Raw genomic sequence first — 14,587 nt, 5'->3', positions numbered from 1 at the left:
CTGGAATTTTCCAAGCTGTTTAAAGGCACAGCCAACTTAGTGTATGTACACTTCTGACCCACTGGAATTGTGATACAGTGAACTATAAGTGAAATAATCTATCTCTAAACAATTGTTGGGAAATTACTTGTCATGTACAAAGTAGACGTCCTAACCGACTTGCCAAACTATAGTTTGTTAACAAGAAATTTGTGGAGTGGTTGAAAAATTAGTTTTAATGACTCCAACCTAAGTGGATGTAAACTTCCGACTTCAACTGTATACAGCAGGAGTATGCATTTTTGCTGCTGCTATGCTGTAAATGCTAGCCTATGCATCTACTGGTCTGTAGGCTATATTGCATGTATGATGCATAAATTGCACATTATATTGCACGTGTTTCAAATATAACAATTCATGTAATTGCATTAAATAATAATGCAGAGCCCCACCTGTTTAGAGCCCCACATTCTTAGCCAAAAATGGGTCTTGTCTGTTTTGCATGTTATTTTGGTATTAATATGTGTCACATATCAGTTTGCAAACAATGTAAAAAAACAAACAATTGAGTTAATAAAGCCGCATACAAACATGGTCTCTTCTTTGTTTTCTTGAGTAAGTGAGCTCCAAAATGCAGGTTTTTCAGCCTAGCTCAGTGCTTTCTGTGGTGGTGGGGCAAACCAGCAGAAAATACAGAGCGTTGCGCCGTGATTGGCTCAATGTTCTGTCACTCATGGGGACACTACGTCACCGCCAAGTCTAAGGGTAGAGCTTGACAATTCAAGCCCCTTGGGTGCTGCAATAGAGTTACCTAGTTAGCCTAGATATATAAAAGGTTAAAAAAAAAATAAAAAATTAAATCACATTAGAAGTGCCCATCCAAGAAGGCTCAAGATCATTGGCCACAGATAAAATGACATCAAATCACGTTATATCAACAGTAGCTTTGATTGGACTGATCATGTCAGCATCATACATTCAGAATCTTAGCTAGCAGTCATCATCATGAATCAAGTCGACAATCTACTGGCAAATCCTTTTTAATCCTTGTCATATGAAGATAAATAATTAATTGAAATTACAGATAAAACGTAACGGTGCTCATCGGCCAAAAACATTACACAAGTTGGAAATTGAAAATTCAACAATAAGTGGTTTGGAAAGAGTCAGTGGCTAACTGCAAGCATTGCAAAGCACTCATTAGCCTGCTATTCAGTGGAGTGTCTGTGTGGTCCCAAGTCTAAGAACAAGGGTCTCTATTCCTAGTTTAAAATTATAAATATTCAACATTAGCCATACTGTCAATGAAGCATGATTTGTGACGCGCTCTAAACAACTGTTAACCCGGAACTGCAAAATCTGACTTTAGTGAGTTCAAGACAACTAGGAACTCGGGTAAAATGAGCTACGACTGGGAAAATACTTTTTTTACTTAAAAAAAAAAACTTTCATCCGACTCGGAATTGTAAATCGGGAACTCAGGCCTCTTTCTAGAGCTACGACCTGAAGATTACTGAAGTCATCATGATTCAACTTGTTTTTCTTAGAGTTCCCAGTTGTTTTGAAAGCACCATAAATCCAGAGAATGCCAGACTTTGATGACAAAGTTTGATGACAAACTTCCTGTTCAAGTGAGCACAGCACAACAAGGTGAGTCCAAAAATGTCTTGTATGCTGCTGCATAAATTATGTAATATGCCAGGGAGATATGTATACTGTAGCTAAGAAAGTAATACTAAGTGTATGTTGTGAATGTTATTTTCACCTCTTAATTTTGCCTACTGTTCTGACTTGGTGGTGCACATGTAGCCTATAACCTGTTTTTGAGAAATGTAATCATTGAATATTGTAAGAGCTTTCATTGTCTGCTTATATGTCTTTTATTTATCATACGGTTCTGACTTGGTGTACAGGGGGAATACTGTAAGAACGGCCCATGTTCTGAATTCTGAATTCTGTCTCTGTACATAGTTATATTATCACATTTTAGGGAAGACCCAGATGCAGACAGTGTCAAAGTAACTTAAGTTTATTACCAGAACAGGGGGCAGGAAAAACGACATGTCAAGGGCAGGCAGAGGCTTGTAAATCCAGATCAGACTCCAACGGCAGGCAGTCTCAGGGTCAGGGCAGGCAGAGGTCAATAATCCAGTATGATGTGACAAGGTACAGAATAGCAGGCTCAGGGTCAGCGCAGGCAGAATGGTCCAAACAGGGAACACTTGAAAACAGTAACTAGAATCAGACAGTAGCAAGGGGAAAACCACTAGTAGGCTTGACAAACAAAATGAGTGGTAAAGTGTTGGGGCTGCTGTTGGGACTCTGCTGTTGGGACAGCTTTATGTAGGCTCTAACAGTTTGTGGGCACCGTTTGTCACCGTTATAGTGCAATTTATCTATTGTTTAGTGTTGTGTTGTGTAGTGGCTTTCCTGGCATGCATCCCACTTTTTTTCCCCTCCTTATCAAGATTTACATGCTAAAATCACCACTGATTGTTTACATTCTCGATTAACATAAAGGTGCCTCTTTATTTTCTCATTAACTACCTGCACAATATAGTGAGTGACATACTCTTCTTCAACATTAAAATACAGGCTGGGGCCCAGATAACGGCACATGAAGAGGGAAACACAGTGGAGGCTGCTGAGGGGAGGACGGCTCACAATAATGGCCGGAACGGAGCAAATGGAATGGCATCAAACACATGGAAGCCACGTGTTTGATGTATTTGATTCCATCCCACTAATTCCGCTCTAGCCATTACCACGAGTATGTCCTCCCCAATTAAGGCGCCACCAACCTCCTGTGGTTACAGATGAAAGAAGGTTTAATGGCGCCAGTGGTCTATTCAGGAAGGTGCAATGTGAGAAAATGTTGAGAGTATTGGTTTCAAGAAAGCTAAACAAGTTGATGTTTCGTTCTCATACCACCAGAGGTCGCCACTTGCATGAGAGAACCGATAGGCTGTAGCTGGGGATGCAATGCATTCCTCAGATGTGAGAGCCAGTGTGCTGCTATTCCCACTACTTCGTCTTTCACAATAACTTTACCATTGGTAAATATAGAACATTTTAAGTCCTATCCTACGTACATAAGCGTAAATGCCTTGACACTGGGCAGAAGTGCATTGGAGTCAGAAGTGGGATGTGTGTAATTCACATTTCAATAATTCATCCATTTGTGACCGATCCTGACCGAACACAGATTCCTTGGATGGCAGATCAAAAGGGATACAGTAAAGTGAAGATACTTCTACTGGTGTTTATGACTTTTAAAGACAAACTAGGCATGATATTGATGGTCATACAGGGAAGAGGAGCTGTGGTCGTCGTGACCTCGTCAACTTGTCTTTTACATGTAGGGTCTGAGTGAATCCACTAGGCCTCACTGACTGTGACTCTTTAGACAGGGAGGCAATTTTTTTTCATTCCTCTCCAAAGTCATCGACAACAGACTCTGCATGATTAGGCAGCCTGGAGTAGTTTGCTCAGCGGGTTTCAACCTGCCATGCTTCAGTCAGTCACTGTATGTGTGTGCGTATGTGTGTGTGTAATATGTTACACATTCCGCATTGAAACAGGCGCACACACATACACATAAACACACAATCACGCGCAGACACACATGCGTCCACACACACATGCACAAACACAGATGCAAGCACACACACACACAGTCACGCACAGACACACGCGTGCATACACACACATGCGCAAACACATTATGCACTGGCACACACACACAGGGGCACACACACTTCTCCAATCACTCAGCAGCAACATGGAAATATGAATCACAAATAGTTTTTAATAAGACGTCCTTTCCTCTCTTGGCCCCCTTCTCAAGTGTTGATGTGCTAACAAAGCTCCATTCCCGATGACTGACACCTAATGCCTGGCTGTGTAGCGGCGATAGAGGCATGGCCTAGCTTGTTTATCACATCTCTCATGACCACACAATGTCTACCAGCCCAAACCTGGCTTCCCCTGTCAGTCACAGAGACAAGCCCGAGGAGGGGGATGACTGACCGACCACGGCTGCGTCTCCGCACACTTCGACAGTGAGAGAGAAAAAGCCGTTTTGCGAATAACAATTTCCTGTTGCCTTCCGTCCACAGTAATTACGGCACTAGTGAAAAAGTCTCTCAGCGCCGAGCTTAAGCTGACCGAACAGGGAGAGGAATGTACGGAATGCCGTTTTCTGACCAACCGGTGAGCTTGGATATTAGCCTAGCTTTCATCGCTCGCCAGTTGAACTTATATGGACTCAACATTGTCGTTTTTCAAGTCAATCCAAGCAACGACTGGTTTTTAGGGCACTACTGGCGTCAAGTGCGGTCTTTCGACGGTTGTTTGTTATGTCTTGTGTGTCTGCTCTGTGGGGATTATAAATATTTTCAGGCCTCAAAACGCCACAACAATACAAGAAAAGATTTGAAAGACAACAAAAGAGGGGGGCGATTGGATCTGAGTTCCATATTTGTGTGGACTGTGAAAACAGAGGGCATTGTGGGAGTTTCACCTGACATGCAGTTGAACCCAGAGTCGGTGATCTCACCTGCTATGGCCGTGTTATCTCCATCCCATCCCCCATCCCTGAGTGATTGAAAGAAAGTAGTTCCTGAAGGCCGGGCAACAAGGACAGGTTAGCCAGTGTCTACTGCTGCCTCTTCTTTGCCCCCTATGAACCCAACACTGATCTGCCATTTCGGTGCCTCCCCTGGTAGTCGCGCCACACCTGCAGTATCTTTCAATGCAACATGGAGGCTGGATTTGTTTTGTTTTGAAACTGATTCCATGAGGTGACTGCAGTCAATGACCAATCGCCGATCGCTCTAACAGTCGATCCATATCTCGGTGAGAGTAACATGCAGAACAGAAAACATTCCGAGAGGGATTTAAGGGATTGGAGTGGGAAACTAATCTTAACCAAGGATTAAAAGTGGGGCCATTCAGATCGGACTGATAGGGAAGCCACACAACCAAACAGATACGTTTGGCATCGGTCGGGTCTGGGACGGGTGTTGTTGCTCAACTGCTGTTTTGTATTGCATGTGATGATGACTGACGACTGTGGGGAGATCCATTGGTACGTGTTTGCTGGCGCATAGGTCCCCACCCGATGCTCCAAAAGCATTAGTCACTTGCTGTTTGTCATTCGAAACCCAAAGAATGCACCTATCGGCTCTTCTCCCACAGAGCTGGCAACCTGTCACTCGATTTCTGAACCTGTCACCGTGCCAGCGCTTGGCAACCATATCGGATAATTAAGAGCGGTCACGCCCCACAACCCCCCACCCCAATCCTCCCCTCCTTGGCAACAGTATTCTCTCAGTCAGTCGCCTCGTCTTCCTCTTCCCCTCTCTGCCAATCACACTCATTTCCCCATCTGCCTGGAACCCTGCTGATAGAAAGTGCCCTTAAGTGCTGGTTCCCAGCCAAGGTGGTTGTTGTCTATAGCGTATGATGGCTATAAGGTTTGGGGGATTGGTGTAAGGGATTGGGAGAAAGGCAGATTCCAGCTTCTAAACCAAGGCTTTTCTCTCCAGAGAGCATCTTTGACAAACAACCATGTTCCCTGAGATGAATGGAACAATGTGAAGAATTTGGGCTCTGTCCGCCCTGATCAGTTAGCCGTGCTAGCTGGGGCGTGAGGATCGTTGGATAAACCTGTGAGTCAGTTAAGGTCACTGCTTTAACCCTTGAGAATGGATTCAATGGCCACATGATGGAACACAGAATCCTCAATGGAAAATTGCTTTTCAAATCAATCAAATTTATTTTATCAAATTTATTTTATATAGCCCTTCGTACATCAGCTGATATCTCAAAGTGCTGTACAGAAACCCAGCCTAAAACCCCAAACAGCAAGCAATGCAGGTGAAGAAGCACGGTGGCTAGGAAAAACTCCCTAGAAAGGCCAAAACCTAGGAAGAAACCTAGAGAGGAACCAGGCTATGTGGGGTGGCCAGTCCTCTTCTGGCTGTGCCGGGTGGAGATTATAACAAAACATGGTCAAGATGTTCAAATGTTCATAAATGACCAGCATGGTCGAATAATAATAAGGCAGAATAGTTGAAACTGGAGCAGCAGCACAGTCAGGTGGACTGGGGACAGCAAGGAGTCATCATGTCAGGTATTCCTGGGGCATGGTCCTAGGGCTCAGGTCCTCCGAGAGAGAGAAAGGAAAGAAATAGTCAACCAATGGAACAACAAATGAGTCCTATCGATTCATTGTAGTGAAGCATTGCTATGCATGTACACACAGTGCCTTCAAAAAGTATTCATAGCCCTTGACGTATTCCACATTTTGTTGTGTTACAGCATGAATTCAAAATGGATTACATAGATTTTTTCGTCTCACTTTGTCATTACCCCATAATGACAAAGTGAAAACATTCTTTTTTTTTAATTTTATGTTTGCACATTTATTGAAAATGAAATACATAAATATCTCATTTACATAAGTATTCACACCCCTGAGTCAATACTGAGTCATTCTGGGTAAATCTCTAAAAGCTTTGCACACTTGGATTGTACACTGAACAAAAATATAAAAGCAACATGCAACAATTTCAAAGATTTTACTGAGTTACAGTTCATATAAGGAAATCAGTCAATTGAAATAAATGAATTAACATGACTGGGAATAGAGATATGCATCTGTTGGTCACAGATACCTGAAAAAAAGGTAGGGGCATGTATCAGAAAACCAGTCAGTATCTGGTGTGACCACCATTTGCCTCATGCAGCGCGACACATCTCCTTCCCATAGAGTTGATCAGGCTGTTGATTGTGGCCTGTGGAATGTTGTCCCACTCCTCTTCAATGGCCGATCCAGAGCATCCCAAACATGCTCAATGGGTGACATGTCTGGTGAGTATGCAGGCCATGGAGGAAGTGGGTCATTTTCAGCTTCCAAGGATTGTGTAAAGATCCTTGCGACATGGGGACATGCATTGTCCTGCTGAAACACGACAATGGGCCTCAGGATCTCATCACGGTATCTATGTGCATTAAAATGGACATCGATAAAATGCATTTGTGTTCGTTGTCCGTAGCTTATGCCTGCCCAAACCATAAGCGCACCGCCACCATGGGGCACTCTGTTCACAATGTTAACATCAGCAAACTACTCGCCCACACAACACCATATGCACTGTTGGCCATCTGCCCGGTACATTTGAAACTAGGATTCATCCGTGAAGAGCACGCTTCTCCAGCATGCCAGTGGCCATCAAAGGTGGGCATTTTCCCACTGAAGTCGGTTATGATGCTGAACTGCAGTCATGTCAAGACCCTGGTGAGGACGATGAGCATGCAGATGAGCTGGTTTCTGACAGTTTGTGCAGAAATTCTTCAGTTTCATCAGTTGTCTGGGTGGCTGGTCTCAGACGATCCCACAGGTGAAGAAGCCGGATGTGGAAGTCCTGGGCTCGTGTGGTTGTTGGTTACACGTGGTCCGCAGTTGTGAGGCTGGTTGGACGTACTGCCAAATTCTCTAAAACAATGTTGGAGGCAACTTATGGTAGAGGAATTAACGTTAAATTCTCTGGCAACAGCTCTGGTGAACATTCCTGCAGTCAACATGCCAATTGCACTCTCCCTCAAAACTTAAAACATCTGTGGCATTGTGTTGTGTGACAAAACTGCACATTTTAGAGTAGACTTTTCTTGTCCCCAGCACAAGGTGCACCTGTGTAATCATGCTGTTTAATCAGCCACACCTGTCGTGTATGGATTATCTTGGCAAAGGAGAAATGCTCACTAACAGGGATGTAAACAAATTTGTGCACAACATTTTTTGAAATTTCAGCTCATGAAACATAGGACCAACACTTTACATGTTGCGTTTGTATTTTTGTTCAATGGCGTTTATAATTTGTTCAGTGCATAATATTTGCACAATATTCCATAAAACATTATTCAAGCTCTGTCAAGTTGGTTGTTGATAATTGCTAGACAGCCAAGTCTTGCCATCGATTTTCAAGCCGATAGGTGAATTTATCTCCCAGTGTCTGTTGGAAAGCAGACTAAACCAGGGTTTCCTGGTTTAGGTTTTAGGATTTTGCCTGCACTTAGCTCTATTCCGTTTCTTTTCATCCTAAAAACCTCCCTGGTCTTTGCCGATGAAAAGCATACCCATAAGAGCGATACTCAGTGATGTGTTATTTTCGATTTGCCCTAAACATAACGTTTTGTACTAAGGAAATAAAGTTAATTTCTTATCCAAATGTTTTTCAGTTTTACTTTAGTGCCTTATTGCAGACAGGATGCATGTTTTGGGATAGTTTTATTCTCTACAGGCTTCCTTCTTTTTACTCTGTCATTTGTTAGTTCTATGGAGTAACTACAATGTTGTTGATCCATCCTCATTTTTCTCCTATTACAGCCATTAAACATTGACCTCGTGGTGAAATCCCTGAGTGACTTCCTTCCTCTCCAGCAAATGAGTTAGGAAGGACGCCTGTATCTTTGTAGTGACTGTGTGTATTGATACAATTTCCAAAGTGTAATATCTTATTCAATGTCTGCTTTTTAAAATTGTTTACCCATCTACCAATAGGTGCTCTTCTTTGCGAGGTATTGGAAAACTTCCCTCGTCTTTGTGGTTTAATCTGTTTTTGAAATTCACTGCTCGACTGAGGGACATTACAGATAATTGTCACGGTCGTGATAAAGAGGAGACAAAGGTGCAGCCTGGTAAGCGAACATACTTATTTAATAGAAGAACGAACACTGAACAAAACGAACCATGACGCTAATATGCGTAGTGCAGACAGGGATCTAAACATAGACCATAACCCACACAATACCCAATGAATATGGCTACCTAAATATGGTCCCCAATCAGAGACAACGATAAACAGCTGCCTCTGATTGAGAACCAATCTAGGCAACCATAGACATATAAACACCTAGACTAGATAAAACTCAGAAACATACAAAAAACCCTAGACAATACAAAAACTACACAAACCACCCTTGTCACACCCTGACCTAACTAAACAATAAAGAAAACAAAGATAACTATGTTCAGGGCGTGACAGTACCCCGCCCCTCCCCCCCCCGGACTGTGGCCCGTCGTTGGAGGCTCTGGACTGTGGCCCGTCGTTGGAGGCTCCGGACTGTGGCCCGTCGTTGGAGGCTCCGGACTGTGGTCCGTCGTTGGAGGCTCCGGACTGTGGCCCGTCGTTGGAGGCTCCGGACTGTGGCCCGTCGTTGGAGGTTGGGTACTGGGTACTTTTGCCGGACGCTCTGGACTGGGTACTGTCGCCGGACGCTCTGGACTGGGTACTGTCGCCGGACGCTCTGGACTGGGTACTGTCGCCGGACGCTCTGGACTGGGTACTGTCGCCGGACGCTCTGGACTGGGTACTGTCGCCGGACGCTCTGGACTGGGTACTGTCGCCGGACGCTCTGGACTGGGTACTGTCGCCGGACGCTCTGGACTGGGTACTGTCGCCGGACGCTCTGGACTGGGTACTGTCGCCGGACGCTCTGGACTGGGTACTGTCGCCGGACGCTCTGGACTGGGTACTGTCGCCGGACGCTCTGGACTGGGTACTGTCGCCGGACGCTCTGGACTGGGTACTGTCGCCGGACGCTCTGGACTGGGTACTGTCGCCGGACGCTCTGGACTGGGTACTGTCGCCGGACGCTCTGGACTGGGTACTGTCGCCGGACGCTCTGGACTGGGTACTGTCGCCGGACGCTCTGGACTGGGTACTGTCGCCGGACGCTCTGGACTGGGTACTGTCGCCGGACGCTCTGGACTGGGTACTGTCGCCGGACGCTCTGGACTGGGTACTGTCGCCGGACGCTCTGGACTGGGTACTGTCGCCGGACGCTCTGGACTGGGTACTGTCGCCGGACGCTCTGGACTGGGTACTGTCGCCGGACGCTCTGGACTGGGTACTGTCGCCGGACGCTCTGGACTGGGTACTGTCGCCGGACGCTCTGGACTGGGTACTGTCGCCGGACGCTCTGGACTGGGTACTGTCGCCGGACGCTCTGGACTGGGTACTGTCGCCGGACGCTCTGGACTGGGTACTGTCGCCGGACGCTCTGGACTGGGTACTGTCGCCGGACGCTCTGGACTGGGTACTGTCGCCGGACGCTCTGGACTGGGTACTGTCGCCGGACGCTCTGGACTGGGTACTGTCGCCGGACGCTCTGGACTGGGTACTGTCGCCGGACGCTCTGGACTGGGTACTGTCGCCGGACGCTCTGGACTGGGTACTGTCGCCGGACGCTCTGGACTGGGTACTGTCGCCGGACGCTCTGGACTGGGTACTGTCGCCGGACGCTCTGGACTGGGTACTGTCGCCGGACGCTCTGGACTGGGTACTGTCGCCGGACGCTCTGGACTGGGTACTGTCGCCGGACGCTCTGGACTGGGTACTGTCGCCGGACGCTCTGGACTGGGTACTGTCGCCGGACGCTCTGGACTGGGTACTGTCGCCGGACGCTCTGGACTGGGTACTGTCGCCGGACGCTCTGGACTGGGTACTGTCGCCGGACGCGCTGGACTGGGTACTGTCGCCGGACGCTCTGGACTGGGTACTGGGCTGGGGACACGCACCTCAAGGCGAGTGCGGGGGGGAGGCACAGGATACACTGGACCGTGGAGACGCATTGGAGATCCAGAACATAGAGCTTGCTCAATACGTCCTGGCTGGATGCCCATTCTGGAGACACCTTGCGCATCTCTGCATAACACGGTGCCTGACCAGTTACACGCTCCCCACAGTAAGTACCAGGAGTTAGCTCAGGTCTCCTACCTGACTCAGCCAATCTCCTCGTGTGCCTCCCCTCCAAAAACAATCTTGGGGCTGCCTCTCGGGGTTCTGTGATAGCCGTGTACCCTCATATCTTCCACTATCCTCCTGTGCTTTCTCCACCTGCTTCCATGGTAGGGTCTTGTCCCCGGCCATTACCTCCTCCCAGGTCCAGGATGTCCTCCACTCCTCTTTCTCCCAGGTCCAAGATGTCCACTCCTCTTTGGCACGCTGCTTGGTCCTTTATTGGTGGGTTATTCTGTAACGGTCGTCATGAAGAGGAGACCAAGGCACAGCGTGGTAAGCGAACATACTTATTTAATAGAAGAACGAACACTGAACAAAACTAACAAAACAACACAAACGAACCGTGGGGCTAATATGCGTAGTGCAGACAGGCAACTAAACATAGACCATAACCCACACAATACCCAATGAATATGGCTACCTAAATATGGTCCCCAATCAGAGACAACGATAAACAGCTGCCTCTGATTGAGAACCAATCTAGGCAACCATAGACGTATAAACACCTAGACGAGAAAAAAACATAAACATACAAAAACCCCTAGACAATAAAAAAACTACACTCACCACCCTTGTCACACCCTGACCTAACCAAATAATAAAGAAAACAAAGATAACTAAGTTCAGGGCGTGACACAAGACATCAATCATCAATCAAATGTATTTATAAAGCACTTTTTACATCAGCAGGTGTCAAAATGTGCTCTACAGAAACAATACAGCTTTTCATTTTTTTCAGCTTTTCATTTTTTATTAATTTGTAAGTATTTCTAAAAACATAATTCCACTTTAACATGATTTGGTATTGTGTGTAGGCCAGTCACACAACATCTCAATTTACTCCATTTGTGGAAAAAGTCAATGGGTGTGAATTACTTACCATTCTAATAATAATACCATTATTTAGCCAACAGTCTATAATAACACATGTTTAAACCATTACTAAGTTTGTAACTCAGCATTAATAAACATATTTTTAGCCAACACATAACTATTAGATAACTATAACTATAGGCCTTAGGTATTATTTAACAGTCTCTAACTATAACTAGACTTATAATAACTAGAAACAGAATTAAAGGCCCAGTGCAGTAAAACACGCAATTTTCCTGTGTTTTGCATATATTCCCACACTATGACATTGGAATAATACTGTTTAAATTGTCAAAAGTATAGTAATGCCTTTATTTGAAAAGATCACCTGAAATTTCTGCCTGTTTTGGTGGGAGTTTTGGCCCGCTTGGTGACAACACCAGGCTTTTCAAGTTGAGTGGTAGTTATGCATGAATCACAATGGAAGGCTTTAGTTTACTTTTACCCCAAAGAACATTGATCCCATGAACTCATTAGTTTATAAATTAGTTTATAGTTAGTTAATAGTTAATTAGTTGGTTAGTTAATAGTTAATTAGTTAGTTAGTTAATTAGTTTATATACCTATAGTTCCCGAACCTCTCTGCCGATAACAGCTAGTTTTCAGTTTTACCCTTCCCACTCAGAACACTCTCCTAGCAGTCCTAGAGAAATTGTTTTAAAACAATCACAGTAAGGTACTTAAACGTTACCAAGAAATGACTTGATTGTGATTGAATTGAGATAAAACGGCTGCATTTGGCCTTTAATGACCCTCAACCCACACTCCACTTCTGATTACCTTGGTTCACAAATTATAATAAGCTTCACACAAAAAAAAACATAAAACATCTAGAGTTACTCTGTAGCCACTTATCCCAGGGCACGGTTTTGTGTTCGTCTTGGTTTCTTTCTCGGTCACCTGGTCTCACTAATCCTCTCCTATGTCACCTTCTCATATTTGCATGACTGGCTTCCTCACCTTTCTCCCTGGGTGAACTTTTCAACTCTGGACCTGTCCTAAGGGACAACAGCAATCAGATGGGGTGGAGGATTGGTCCTCAGTGACCTTTGAAGATGGCTGGCGGTCTCTCATGTCTACGCCATCATGTCACCTCATGCCTATCTGTTGAAGAGCCCTGCAGCCATGCTGGAAGTAGACTAGGGCCCGACTGCGTGAGTGACGGACAGACTGACACACGTGCACACACTCTCACGCACCAACACCAATCAACCTCACCTTAGTTTCTGTTGTATTCAATGTGATGAATCTGAGGACATATCACAGACGTGCAGGAATGCATGCAAGCATGTGCACAGTAATGTATTGCTTTGAGCTCACCTTAGTTTGTGACCTTTAATCTAACACACACACACTTTCTCTTTCTATCTCTCTTTGTCTCTCTCTCTCTTGCCATGTGTGATTATGAACGTGTCCGCCCTGAGCCCTGGCGCCACTCTGTCCCTGTCCCCTCCTCAATGGGAGCGTGTGACTGTCTCCCCTGGAGAGCATCATGTCCCCTCCGCTCCTCCTCAGCCTTTACTTTCTCTCCTTTATGTCGCCTTTCTTCTCCTCTCTCAATGAGCGGCTACCCTGAGGGCTCCGACAAAAAGTGGAGAGAGAGAGAGAGAGAGAGAGAGAGAGAGAGAGAGAGAGAGAGAGAGAGAGAGAGCGATAACTTGGAATTAGTGTGACGCAAATTGGGGTTAGATGCCAGCTTTTTCCTCTGCACCCTTAGAAAAAAAAGGGCTACATGGAACCAAAAAGGGCTCTCCTATGGGGACAGCCGATTGATTAACCCTTTTTCTGCAGAGTTTGCCATAGACCAAAAGTATATCACACGGCTTTGCGAAGCGCAGCACATTTGTCTCTGGCAGTGTCAATTTCAATGATCACGTAAGTTATTTCATGTCAATCAACACCTATGTTGATCAAACTACAGGCACGCATTAGACTCTAAGGAACACAGTGATACAGCGATCAACCTATCCACCTGGGCTAGGTGTGAAGGCCAACTAGACCAAAGGGCACATACACAGACACTCATACACGTCAACATTTTGAAATGAATGAGTTTTGTCACCTGTCGACTGCTCTGCACGACATATTTGCTTGCTGTGTTCTTGGAGAGAATACTCTGCTTAGGGCAATATGGAGACAGTAATTAAAATGGTGTTGTGAAGAGAGTGGCAGTTTGGTACAATGTGTCTCTTGAAGACCTGGGAAGAAAATAGTTGCATTTTGCAGTTTTTAAAAAAAATAAGAACTTTTCAAATACTGAAGGTAGTCGAATATAGCTTACATAGAGTCTCAACAAAAGGCAACTACACTATACAGTTGAAGTCGGAAGTTTAAATACACTTAGGTTGGAATCATTAAAACTCGTTTTTCAGCCACTCCACAAATGTCTTGTTAACAAACTATAGTTTTGGTAAGTCGGTTAGGACATCTACTTTGTGCATGACACAAATCATTTTTCCAACAATTGTTTACAGACAGATTATTTCACTTCCAATTCACTGTATTCATTGGTCAGAAGTTTACATACACTAAGTTGACTGTGCCTTTAAACAGCCTGGAAAATTCAAGAAAATGATGTCATGTCTTTAGAAGCTTCTGATGGGCTAATTGACATCATTTGAGTTCAATTGGAGGTGTACCTGTGGATGTATTTCATGGCCGACCTTCAAACTCAGTGCCTCTTTGCTTGACATCATGGGAAAATCAAAAGAAATCAGCCAAGAAAATTGCAGACCTCCACAAGTCTGGTTCATCCTTGGGAGCAATTTCATGTGCACAAACAATAGTATGCAAGTATAAACACCATGGGACCACACAGCCGTCATACCGCTCAGACGAGAGACGCGTTCTGTCTCCTAGAGATGAACGTACTCTGGTGTGAAAAGTGCAAATCAATCCCAGAACAACAGCAAAGGACCTTGTGAAGA

The sequence above is a fragment of the Oncorhynchus mykiss genome, chromosome 13, assembly GCF_013265735.2.
Source record: "Oncorhynchus mykiss isolate Arlee chromosome 13, USDA_OmykA_1.1, whole genome shotgun sequence".
NCBI lineage: Eukaryota > Metazoa > Chordata > Actinopteri > Salmoniformes > Salmonidae > Oncorhynchus > Oncorhynchus mykiss.
Note: the sequence above shows the minus strand (reverse complement) of the source record.